Below are 13,578 nucleotides of genomic sequence, written 5' to 3'. Positions count from 1 at the left end.
ACTATGCCTCGGTTTACTGTCAGCACAATATGACCAATAATTTTTTGTATCTAGCAGAGCAGTTATGCAAATAAAAGACACTATGGATTGCAATTTGATGTTCAGTTTGATTGGAAATAATGAAAATGACCCACCTAAAATCTTGTCTGCATGATAAATTCCCACTTCAACTATCTTCTTTCAACTTTAAAAGTTTTATCTGAACTTATTTTACACTAAGCTCCCAAGTATGTAGACATGTAAATACTGTGATTTGCACCAAATTAATGATGCCTGTGGTTTTATAGCAAAGCACAGAATAAATTAAGAGTGTGATTTGTTTTTTCCCTTCAGACAAAAGTTGTTTGCTGAATCTTTACCTGATCAGCCAAATGTGACATGCTGTTACGTATCAACAAGTGCAAGCCAGCTTACAAGCAATTCCACTTAGTTAAAAATGTGAATGTATTGAGGTTGATGACGTACAGCTGTTTTGCAGGATATTATGATTACACAAGAAATACAAATAAAACCAACAGAATCCAAACTGTTTTCCAGACTTCACAGGTTCTTCATATAAAAAGAAATTAAAGCAGAGATCTCTGTGAGAAAATAAGTTGGAAGCTCTACTTGGCATAGTTACCGTGGTGACTGACACAGTTCAATCCATTAAGTTGTGTCCTGTGGTCATAAGCCATCAACTTGTGCTCAGCAAACAAGGATAAGTAGTTAGTAGCCCTCAGAAAGAAGACAATGTTACCCTATTTAGTAATTTAATAAATACTGGAGATTTCCTCCTCCCCTTCCTGAGAAACAGATTAAGGATAATGTGTAATGTTTGAAAAAAGTAAGCTCAGTACATAAGCTAGGTCCTTTCGGTCATGTAAGCATCACTGTAGTTCAGACATTAGGATTCATTGGCTTTGTTTAAAACAGACTATAACAAACACAAACCAATTGAAAGATCACCACTCACTTTAATGACTCTCCCTTCTTTCTCTGCTTCTTAGGGCAGTCATCATTCCAGGGCTGAGAGGCTTAGTGAGCTAACTTCCTGCAATTCACCTTTATGAGCAAGCTGAATAGCAATAAAAAGACATACAGAACCAACCCAACAAAGATAAGCACGTCTAAATATTCAGGGCATATATGCTCGTTCCATTTAGAATCTGAGCTATTGACACCCGAAGCTCTGGGTTAGCTGCTGTGATCGGATGAGCCCTGATCCTTCAGAGCCTTCATCTCACTCTCCCACTTGGCATGCAGTGAATGTCTGCAGCCCTCCCTCAATCAATGCCGGGTACTGATGGGGTTACAAAAACATTTCAGAGGGACAAGTGTTCTGCTCTTTCTCAGAAATCTTGCATTCATGTGAAATGAACTAAACCAGCATTTGCAACTGTGGGGTTTCTTATTCACAATTCTCTTCGGCTCTCAATAGCATTTTTACTCAAGACTAATTTCATCTTGGTAAATCTGATAAAAGATTTAAAGAAATATGCATTTTTGGTAGAGATATAGTATTCCAGTGGGCATCCAGCCATCCCTTTCAGAAAAGAAAAAATACATTTCTGCAAGCTCTTTAGTTTTCTGTTTGTAGAATAACTTCTTGGCAGATGCTGGTTAATTGATATGCACATTTCCAAGGTCACTTTTTACAGTGAAATAAGTATTTCTCTGTTTCCTTTCTAAATGCCTGTATTTCTTCCATGCTGATATCTGTGAAAACAGGATTGTATGTTTGAAGCACGGGGTCAGACTCAAAATTTTCTCAAGCATACACCTTTCCTTGGAAAAGCCTTTTTCCTAGCTAGCCAGAAGTGCTAAATGATGGCACATGTGGCAGATTGAACAGCTTGGGAAGAAAAGAGTTGCAGAAATCTGCCTCGAAGAACACAGTCTTTTGGAAAGAGCCTCACTTGCTGGTGACAAGGTTTATAACCACAAGAAAATAATCGCTAAAAAAATACTAGTCTTGTGATTCACTGTTTAGTAGGATCCTGTTCCATAGCTCCCAGCTCTGGCTGAGCTCCATGTCTTGATAAATCCATAATAAAACTCTTGATTTTAACAGGATGAGCTATGCCAGTTATACTGCCTACTTTTAAACTTTCTCCTTGATTGTCCGTACATCCAGATCAGATACACTCAGTCAACCAGGCTTATTTGGTTACTTACTGTCTTTCAAAGATTCAGTTTACTGTGGCCTGTGATTGCTAGAAGAGACTCATGTTTGGCTCCGGCTTCTCCAGCACTCCTGCTTCCACTCACGTGGTGGTGCTACAAGAGAGATAGAAGGAGCCAATCCTGGTCTGGGGAGCTCATTGTTCTGTCAGTTTTGGAAATGATTAATGAAAAGGATAGTCTAGAAGTATGTTTTGGCCAGTCACAGAGAACTGCAGAGAGTCAACTGAACAAACTCATAGTGCTCCATACAAGCTCCACCATTTGTAGCATCTGTTCAAGAAGAAGAAAGCAACTCTTTAAGGGCCACAAAGAGGTGGGACTCATGTCCAGCAAAAACACACCAGTGACTTGCCTTGGAACATGAAATGGGCCCTAACCTTGAGATTTAAAATTGTCATTTACTGACATCTATACCCCAGCTGAAGGCAGGCACATGAATTCAGCCTTGTTCAGGAATTCAGAAGAGACTCCTTAGCATAGACAGCAATGAAAAGAACTTAGAAGTTCTGAATCAGGGTTTCACATCTTCACCAGCTCCTGCTGGCCACTTAAGGAAATGTCCTGTGCAAATTTACAGACAGAGAGCATTTACATATATTTTGTGAAATTCTGGAGCAATAAAGAGGTAGTAGAATCATATAGTGGACCTCAAAAACATATGGATAGGTTATTTTTTGATTTATTACATGTATTGGTAGATTGACTTCACTGAAATGTGGTGACTTGATCTCTCAGACATTTGCAGTACAGGTGACGTTCAAGTCTTGGCTAAATCACAGTGGGAGAAAACTCTTCATAGCAGTTTCTTCCTCTTGACATCTATCTCTCTGATTAAACCCAAAACTGAAATGACTCTTAGGAAAGCTGAGCAGGCTGTTCTGCCAACAGTCTCTGCATATGTGGGAATCGCTATTCCAGTCTGAATGCGGAAACCTGCAATATGCACATATCCACATTAAGGCCAATTTTCTTTGCATGATGTTTTTGTGAAGATCAGCAACTGAAAGAAATAAGCGTTGCTCTAAGCTTTTGGCAAAGTGCAGAACAAAATCCTCTAGCAAAAAAACTGACAATAATTCCCTCGTGCTGACATCCGCTTCCAGTCCCTGTTGTAGTGGCAATTCACCTTCCCAACGTTAAACATATTTCCATCTGTGTGCTGCCAAAAAACAGCATTTACTTTTGAGCAGAAATGAACTGACTTTAGAGTACAATAGAACCATTTTTTTTTTCCTTTCTGTGTGGGTGTTTCTTCACTTGAAAGAAAACTCCTCTATAAAACACAAGGAAAGCATCTTTGATGTGCATGTGCCATTTTTAACTGAAGGCTCTCTCTCACATACTCAGAGTTTTACCAAGAAGTAGCAATTACAGGATTATCTGTTACTTCAAACATGAATTCCTTGGATGCTGCTCTTGCCTTGCTTTGTCACATTAATAATTATGGTTTCAGCAGTCTGGGATTTGTGTGTACAAACTGTAGTTTAGAATTAACTGTGCAATCACAGAATTGCTCACCAAGAGGGCACTTTGCTTTTTGTCCTGTTAAAACAAGTTTCAGCAGGTAGCTGACTAATATGAAAATATTTCTTCAGTCCCTTTTCAGGATGAAAGAGAGTAGACATAGGTGATGAATATCCAAACAAGGATTTGGTTTTGGCTTTCTCAAAGACCCAATGAAGTAAGCATGCTTATTTCCCCATAAAAAATTTCATTTTGAATTTGGAAAAGCTATTCCAAGGCATTCAGAAAATCATGAAAGCATTAGGTAACTCATATCAGGAAAACCACCAGCCTTTATTAGCATTCCCACCTTGATTAAGAAGATAGGTATTTTTGTTCAAATAGCTGACTGCAACCTAACTGTAGCTCATAATGAAGCCTTCTGCAGGCTTCTGGGAAAACTGGTGGTGCTGTGGATGTGGCAGGCACTGATTCACACAATAGGACAGAATACGCAGTCTGCAAGACCAGAGCCAAATGGTGCAGCAAAGGGCTCAAGAGCTACACTTGAGGTGCCATATATACACACCAGGATAATGACATGCACTTAGCACTGACTTCTAGAAAGAAGTTTCAGCCCTGGCATGCAACACAGATATCTGGTCACTCCTGTGATTTCTTGGGAAGCCCCAGGAGAGAATACAAGACAACACAAATATCTATAAATCAGACTGGAGTCCAAAGGCTGCAAGTACTTTTATGCACTTTAATAAGTTGGACACTATATCTTTCAAAGAATTTTGCTGTTATGAACACACACACTGGTTCTGATGAAAAAATCCTGGAGGGTGGAGAGGGGTAATTGAACCATTTCCCTTGTTGTGGTAGGATCAGATAAAATGGATTCAAACTAAAAGACTGAAGGTCTAAGCTGGATATAAGGAGCCAGTTTTTTACAGTAAGAGTGGTGAGGCACTGGCACAGGTTGTCCAGGGAGGTAGTGTATGTCCAGTCCCTGGAAACATCCGAGGTCAGGCTGGACAGGGCTATGAGCAACCTGATGTAGCTGTAAGTGTTCTTGTTCATTGCAGGGGAGTTGGAGTAGTGACATTTAAAGGTCCCTTCCTTTAGCTCTTACAGTTCTGCGATTCTATGATATGAAACAGCACTTCCCCTTCGCCCTTCCACACCCCTATAAAGGTATTTCAGAAATGCCAAGAGTTTCACTATCTGAAAAGCAAAAGACATTTGCTTCAACATTTTCTAAAAAAACAGTTCTTCCCAGATGGGCAGCCTTCATTTTAAAACTGGCCTGAAATGAATACATAAACAAATCAGATAACCTACAATGTGAAATGGGACAACTCAGTATGTGCTGGGAATAACAAGCAACACATAGTTATTCATCCAATGAACAAACAGTTCATTGGAAATATTCTTTTTCTTTCCTTTTTTTTCCTTTTTTTTTTTTTTTTCAAGAGAACTAAAAGCATTCTGTGCTGTTTCAACTCATGACAAACAAAATATCCTTTATTCACACCAACTGTCCTAACACCTGTGCAAGGCACAAAAATAGTATTGTTCTCTTCTTGAGGAAGTTAAGTATACAATAGCCGAGCGACTTACCCAACATTACAGAAGAAGTCAATATTATTGCAAAGAATTATTCCCTTCCCCTTTCCTTGTTGGTAAAAACTATTAACAGGGCCATGAGAAAAGCTGTCATCTCATCCTGTCATTCTCTGCAAACAAAAATAAAAAGCCCAAGTGAAACAAGAAATGAAGACTGATTCCATCAGAGCCATCTTACATGCACCACACGTCTAATTTTGTGTTCTTAAAATAGTCCCTTTGTTGCTCTGGATTTCTTAAATCTATGAAAGCTTTGAGCATTGTCCTAATATCAAAACATCCAGCAATATTTCACATCAGATGGAAAACTACTTTTTATCTAGACTTTAAGTTTTCCTTCAGAGATTTCCAGAGCCATAGTCTCTCTAAAATAAACACTTCTACCTACAGAGATTTCATACTTGTTTACATGATGTGAAAACCAACAATAATAAAGCAAACAACACTACTGTTCAATAGTAGCTCTGAACACACTCAGAAAAAAGCTTTCTTGACAAAGCAAGATCAGGGTATAGATGAAGTCCTTCTTGTGATGATCAAATGTGCAGTTTCAGTGGTCTAGTAACACACAGCTCTGTCTCTGCTCTAGCTCACCCTGAATACTAAGTCTGCGCTCTGTAAAAACACTGTAAGTATATTTACAGAAGAAGGCCTCTGAATTATTTTGTTCTCTATCTATGAAAAATGGAAGTCATAGCATTGGGTAAAACGATGCTTCATTCGCCATGATTACTGCTTTTGCTGCTACACAACACAGTTTCATCATTACCCTTTGCTCTCTGTTGACACTTAAGCTCACGTACTAGGGTTGCAGACAACTGGGAGGAACAAATCCTGTCTTAATTTCACATTTGTGCAGCATGTTCTACCATAAGATCTTAGTCTCTCCCTGGACTCCAGCATCCCACTAAAATTTCAGTGAGAAAGAGGTATGAATAGTATCTTAATAAAAAAGAAAGGTGTTGTCCTTTTTTTTCTCCGGCTAGAAGCATGTCCACAATGCCTCACAAGTAGTTTGAGTAAGTTTTTCAGTTTGACCATGAGAAAAATTAGTCATTTCAGCTTTCATAATTTCGTACATACCTCTCAGAAACATTCCTGTTCTACCCTGACCACAGAAATCCTTTTGCATTCCAACTACAGGCCTGTGTTAGCAAAGTCTGGACAGAAATAGACTAATATGAGACCACAACATTCATTTTTTGATTTTTGACTCTTGGCACTGCAACTCAGGTTTGTAGAGATGCCACAAAGCCATTCTGAAAATACTTTCCAGAGGACAAAGCTAAAATTTGTGCTTCACTGATCTTTGTCCTGCAGACAGAGATTGATAGAGATGGCTTCTGTTCTACAGTGTTGACAGACTATGCAGAGGAAGCAGAGGCAATTTGCCTATAAAAAAATGTGAAAAGTCAACAGCAAAGTGAGGAACTGATGCTGTTTTGCCAGAGCTCCATACAGACTAGCACAGATTGTACAGCACATTTTTATTTGAATGAATATTTTGCCCATGACAAATAGCTCTGTAGAGGTAACTCAAAACGAGAAAGACTATGAAATGCTTACTTTTGAGAGGGAGAGGATCCCTTTCTGAAAATATCAACAGCTGAACAGACAGCTTTTGTTGTATCTTCATCTTAATTCTTGCTTCCTGATGTCTGATTCGAACCAGCAAGAATAAGTAATTCAAAACACATTTGATGCATGTGTTGAGAATGTTGAAAAATTATATTCACATGCAGTTTTTAAAGTTGGAATCCTGCAATCTTTTTTGAGAAGTATTATGGTCTTTCAGTTGTCTATCAGTGTGTCCTGTCACACTCAAATGAAATGACAAAAAATTCCTATTATGAGATGTGGAAAAGTAGTTTCCTCATGCAGTCATATTCTTTTAAGTATTAGATCCAGACAAGACAAAGAAATTTGTCAGCATTAAATTCAATGAAGATATATAACAGTTGTAATAGATTATACTTGTGGTAAAATGTAATTAAATAATATATTCTAATTAATTCATAATTTTATACCACAGGTTTCCATTTTCATTGTTTATCTTAGGAAGAAACTCTATATGCTACAGTAACTTCACACTCGTACATCAATGAAGGAATTCTAATAACACCATACTGTGATTCTGTGACAATTAATTCTAGTGGTGGGCATACATCATGGCACAGCCATGGTCTTGGTCAGTCATCCAGAACACAGGTTGGCAGGACTGTTCAATGTGAATTCCTTTTGGGGTTACATCCCTCAGATTCCTTATCATGAAAATCAGCATGTCTACCAGGGATGCAAGAAGAAAGGTATGTGCCAAACCTGGGAAAGATGGGGTTTGAATGTTGCATGAGACATACATCTTGCCTTCAGGACTACTGTTTAAATGTAGCCATAAAGAGTAAGTATAAGAGCATATATGAAAACAGGAGGTCATCAACACCAATACTTGATTAGAAGTATTTCTAACTCTCGAGAATGCAAGATCCTTCTTTTACTGTAAATAGGCCTTTTCCAGTAATCACCCTAATGGAAAGAAAAAGGTCTCACATTTTCTTGTGGAAGTTGAAAAACATTGCAAATTTTACAACCATAGTCTGGGAAAAATTCCAAACAGAGTTCTGCCCACACAAGGCCTGCTGCCTCAGGCAAGATCACTGACTGTTGTAGACCACAAAAATCGGGGACTGGAGAGATCTGCTAGGCTTCCAGAGCTTTGTCTCTTGCAGATATATCACACGACAGCAACAGTGGGTGACCCACAATTTAGCAATATGGAAAAATTTTTACAAATTTCAATGTCACAACAGGAAATGTTGGAAAAATTTCATCATTTAAAACAGAAGACAGAGACACCCGACATCATGTGACCAAAAGTTCAGCGAGTTCAGCTGCAGGGATAGAAGCCCTCAAGGTGTTTTTTCACATTCAGCTCTAATTCAAAGGCTCCTAAGTGACTTATAAGTCATTGAAAAACTAACCACAAATGCTCAAGACATTAAGAAAAATATGGTTAGAGGATACTAATAGTTGACAAAATTCAAATATATATACATATATATATATATTAGCTTGGTTAAAAAAGAGAATATTGGTTATATGGACTCACACTGTAACATCTATGTTTACAAACAGCAAATTGAAGAGTACCTGTCTATTAATAGTGTATTAGTTCTTTCTGGGCAATGGTTAGCTTACACTAATAATTTTATCAGTATGTATTTTTATATAAAATCTGAATTAAAAGTTGCTAACAGTAACCCTGAGTTGGAGAATAATTCAGTTAACAGACTGACACAAAAATCCAAGAGCTAGAACTCAAGTGGCTGAAATTCTAAGATGTAAACTTACGAAGTATCAATACATTAGAATTACTCAATATGGTCAAATGTTAACAAATAAATGAATAAATAGAAAAGACATTTTCTGAAACAGTACATCTAAAGAAAAAATTCTAATAAATCTCAAGAGGTAATCAAAGTGAAAGATTAAATGAAAGTCTTCTATAATTCAGAAATTAGCACTTTTTGGTTGGGAAAATGCAGAATGTGTGCCCAACAAACTAGTAACAATACATATGATGGTTGAAAAGTAAGGTAAGAGTGTGGTTGACTATGTTTCTTTACTTCTAACACTGTCTTCTTTTTGATACACCCTCTCTCAAGAAAAAAAAAAAAAGTAATAGACAGAGAAAGGGCATTGAGATTGTGCATGGTGTTGGAAAACTTTCACAAAAGTAGAAATGTAGAAGTCTAGCATTATTCCATTTAGTGAAAATTGAAGAGTTCATGCAACAGGGGAAAGAACTGAGAACAGCCAGCCAACTGACAGCGTAGCCAATAGCTAAGCGTAGCTATGGCTCCCTTTTTATTGGACTCAGGGGAAACACAAGTGTTTCTATCCTACAACAGGTCATAATGTGTGAAGCTCTGTCCTTCCTTCTTAACCACACACACTTCTGATTATTCCTGGTTCACAGTTGTGCTGTGAGACTGCTGACAATCTTAAGTGTACAGCTTTACCTCTTTTATATTGTAATTTTTGAATAGCAGTAAAATATCTGAGCACGGTAGATTGTCAAAAAGTATGCAAATAGTATGTTTTTAATATTCATTTCATAAACAGTACAGTTGGTCAGAATATATTCATTATCTTTTCATCTTCTATTATTATCTAAAAATATCTGATTTCACTATAGTATCCTTATTCAACTAAAGCTACAGGAATTTCTGAATGAATATGATGTAGGGACCAAAAGAATTGGGTTGCGAATAATGACTTTCACTTTCAAAGCAAGCTTCTATTACTGTGGGCACTGATTCAAGGCTTGTGTTAATACAGGCAAGAAATGATGAGTGAGTTAACAGCACAGAACTGCCATGCTGAAAGACAAGAGGAACTGTATAGTGCAGGTGCAAAATTCTGGGGGCTTGAGGCACATAAAGCCAACTCTTGTAAGTAATCATCTTCTAACACTGCTATTATTTCAGGTGTTCATCACTATTTACATGGAAAACAGTCGTCATCATTTCCTCATCTGGCCACTTCAGAGAACTCAGTAGGATTTAGATAATGCTTTTTTTAAAAAAAAAGCAAGTATTACTGAATTAAGTCTAATAGACTGGTTGGTTTGGGGAGGGGTACTGGAGAAAAAAGAATCTTCTTAACATTACTTATTTATTAGAGGTTGTCTACCCACTCCCCACCCTCCCTCCTCCCCCCCCCCACCAAAAAAAAAAAGAAGAAAAAAAAAAAGAAAAGCACATGCTTTATTTGTATGTTGTGTGGCAAACTTGAAACCACGAGTGTTTACATGTGTTGCACGCATACACTTTGGGGTTTTAATAGCTGGTTGACAAGAGATTAAAGGCAGAAATATGGCATTTTATTAAAGCAAACATATCAGTATGCCTACTATGATAAAATGATCTAGTTTTCTTCAGACACAAAAGTTTCTGTTGAGTGATACCTTTGAAATTCCTTGAGGGCACCCTATTATTCACTTTCCTCAGCAGAGAGCAGCTGCAAATGGTCTCCAATTTTCAAAGAGTATTGCCTGGTCATTCTTTACTGTCAAAATGAAGAAGAGCATAAAAGTTAAGTCAATAAAGTAATATGAAATGCTTAATATAAAAATTCAAGAATGAATGATTAACCATTAAAAACTTGCAGTAGCTATTTCAGCCAGGAAAAAAAATTAACATTTCCCTTGAAACCTATTAACACTCCTTGTAAACAATATTCTTTCTTGAAATATATGACCTTTCCTAATGCTCTCCATACACATGGCATTTTTCTTATATCCACTTTACCTTCACTGATATGCAGCTGAATTCCTCAGGAGAGGGTACTTAGAGCCCCTTCCTCTGATGCACTGAAAAAAAATGTATTCCTTTATTGCATTCACCTTCACAAATACACCTAATCTTCAGCTTTAGATCTTAAAAATCCTTTCTTGATCTGAAAGTCACGTGGCCTGCTGTAGCTGTATCATGTTTCCAGATGCAGTCAAGTGCCAAATGTAGAATTGATCTCATCCATTTGGGCCAGCCATAGCTACATCTGTGTACAGCAGATGAAATAACACTTTCCTGATGCATTCATCAGAATGGTACATTCAAAAATTACACAATAATCTCAATTTTTGGCCTTAATCAAAGACAAGGTGAGTGCTTACACTGAAAGCCACCTGTATATCCTGCTGCCTAGAAAACGGGAAATATGAACCAATTTTAAAATTGAATGAGACTAATATTTTTGGGTTGCTTATCCACTCAATTTTCCTTAAGTGCTGAATGGGTAAGGGAGGTCTTGCAAAGGGACCATGGGAAAAATATGTGGAAAGTCATAGTATGAGCCCTCAATTGAAACAGGTGGTACAGAATGGGAAGGGTGACAAACAGGACTTAGGCAAATGTTGTGGTGACTGTGATTTCTCCTTTAGTTTCTCCTTCTAAATTGCATTTATGGGAAAAGAGCTATAGTAAGGGATTTTGTGCAAGGCAGTACATCACTGTGCCTATGACTGTAGCTGGCTTCTGCATTTTATGTCTCCTGGATTTTGCAAGAATTGTCCAGCAGAGGAAGGCACACGTGGTTTAAAATTTGCTATCTGACAATAACAGCTTGCAGGTCCCTGCAGCTAGATTACCACCAGAGTTTTGAGGAAGGCACCATGGTAGAGAAACACTGCCTAGGAAAGTCTAGTTAAACATAGTTTCAAAAATAAATAAAAATAATAATAATACCACCAGCAACTCAAAATCTTTCAGTTAGGAAAATACTCTCGAGAAACACAGCAGATTTCAACTCAGATAATCCAAATGATTTATACATTCACTTGTAATTGCAGTGACAGCTGCTCTAAAAGTTTGAAGAATATAGATTATGAAGTGAGATTCTATTATATGTACCATTCAAAAGGATAACTTTCCTCTGACTTCAGACACAGGCATCTAACAACAGATATAAAGACAGATATAGGCACATCCTTATAAGATTTCTGGTTATCTGGGAAACTAGAATTCCCAGTTCACTTTAATCATGTTAACAGGTTATAACAAGTCAGGAAAGTAGACCTCGTTTCTGTGCAGTTTACAAACCCATATGCAAATAATTACTAAGTAGGATTTTAAAATCAGAGAACCAAAATTTTTATTAATCAATATTGCATTTAAACTCACTTTTAAAGTGAGAACTATAAAATTGAAATTATAATTTGGGAATCTTTTGATTTAGTGTTATGGCATTTACTCTAATCGTCTTGAAAATATGTATGCTTTACATATACTCTTAATTCAGTTAGAAATAATAGGAACATCTGACATTAAAAGCCACAAGAGAATTTTCTACAAAGCTAAAAAATATATCAGTGGGATGCTGAATTTATTACGAATTTTTTAATCAAAGTAGTCTTAATGAAAAGCAGCCGAAGTGAGGATTAGTTGGACAGGCTTACACAAGCCCATGGAATGGCTTGCATCTCTGCTTAAACTAATGTTCTCTGACAAGTCCCATTGAAAATGGGAGGGCTTAGATTAAAATCTAAGTTTTAGACTTCACATTTTCTACATTCTCTGACAAGAATCTCACGGTGGCCTGACATCATTCAAGATTACCAGTCCCTCCAAACATTGACTAGGAACAAATCTATGTTTATTTTCAGCTATCCTTTGGAAGTTCATCAGCTGATCCTAGTGAGAACATCAGTAACTACCTAGGGTAGCAAATAACTTCAGATATCTTATTAAAGTCAGAGATGAATCCCACTTGTGAAGTGGACACATAATTACAGCAACTGGGATTGGATCATACATGTGGAAAAAGAGTGAGCAGCTCAGACATTTATTACTTAAACTTCACAAAATTTATTGAAGCTTTAAAGTGGAAGGTCATCAAAACCACCATAGACAGATGGACGCCTGCAACAGAAGAATCCCCAAAAGTAAAAGACACAGGAAGCTGTGTGGAGGCAAATAGACAAAACACTGTAATAAAAAGCAAGGCAGATTTAGCAGTGATGTGTGGTTATAATAAATTTTGCATGGTCTCAACATGGAACAGAATTAGAGTGTAAGAGACTTGCTAATAAAGTCACATGAAAACTTAAAAGCAAACCAAAGACTAAGGGTCAGATTCATCTGAATAAAGTAGATGTGGATGAGTGGATGATGTAGACTTGCACATCTGAGATCGTCATCCAAGGATCTTCTTAAAGACAACAGGCACGTAGCCACGAGAAGTAGCACAAGCTGAGAAAAGCATTTCTTGTGATCATGCTTACTGTGATTAATTTTCTTTCCACCATGTAATAGGAAAGAAGTGTCTAGCACAAAGTTATGACCAAAAAAAAAAAAAAAGGTATTGAAAAGTTGCTTTCATGTGTTTATATTTGTCAGGACACTTCAAACACCATCTACATGGAACAAAATGTAAAGAATAGAAACTGACATTAATCACTAATCACATCTTAAAAAATTTCTTAGATTTCTCTTTCATATGAAATCTGTTGCTTTACAAGCACATGCTTGTTTTCTAGATGGAGCTTCAGTAAGTTCTAGCTAAAAGCTTAATTGCATCCCTTAACTATATTGTTGGCATCTAATTTGTGGTTGTGTGTTTAATTTCTACACATAATTTTCCTTATACTGGAATAAAGAAAATGTATTCTATATTGCTTGATGAAAAATGGCAAAGATCTGCTGTGGCATACTCGAGAAGATTTTTTAAACAGCAGCAATTTTCCATATTTTAGTTGTTTCGTGACCAATAAGACCACAACTATCTGTGAAACCAATAGCACTAGTTTTGCTGTTGTCTAAATCACAATTACCTCTGATC

General features: G+C 37.1%; 1 long non-coding RNA gene across 1 annotated transcript in view; it reads right to left on the bottom strand.

Annotated features, from left to right (window-relative positions):
* The window catches only part of LOC136058612 (uncharacterized), a 108,924-nt gene extending 103,599 nt beyond the window's left edge, over window positions 1-5,325 (bottom strand). Inside the window, exon 1 of the long non-coding RNA XR_010623140.1 lies at window positions 5,236-5,325. This is a non-coding gene — a long non-coding RNA (uncharacterized LOC136058612). The remainder of the gene's footprint in view (window positions 1-5,235) is intronic.
* Window positions 5,326-13,578: the final 8,253 nt, after the last annotated feature.

This window comes from Cyrtonyx montezumae, unplaced genomic scaffold (assembly GCF_038088225.1).
Source record: "Cyrtonyx montezumae isolate F1298 unplaced genomic scaffold, pur_monq_1.0 scaffold_8, whole genome shotgun sequence".
Lineage (NCBI taxonomy): Eukaryota > Metazoa > Chordata > Aves > Galliformes > Odontophoridae > Cyrtonyx > Cyrtonyx montezumae.
Note: the sequence above shows the minus strand (reverse complement) of the source record. Positions and strands in the feature narration are given on the sequence as shown.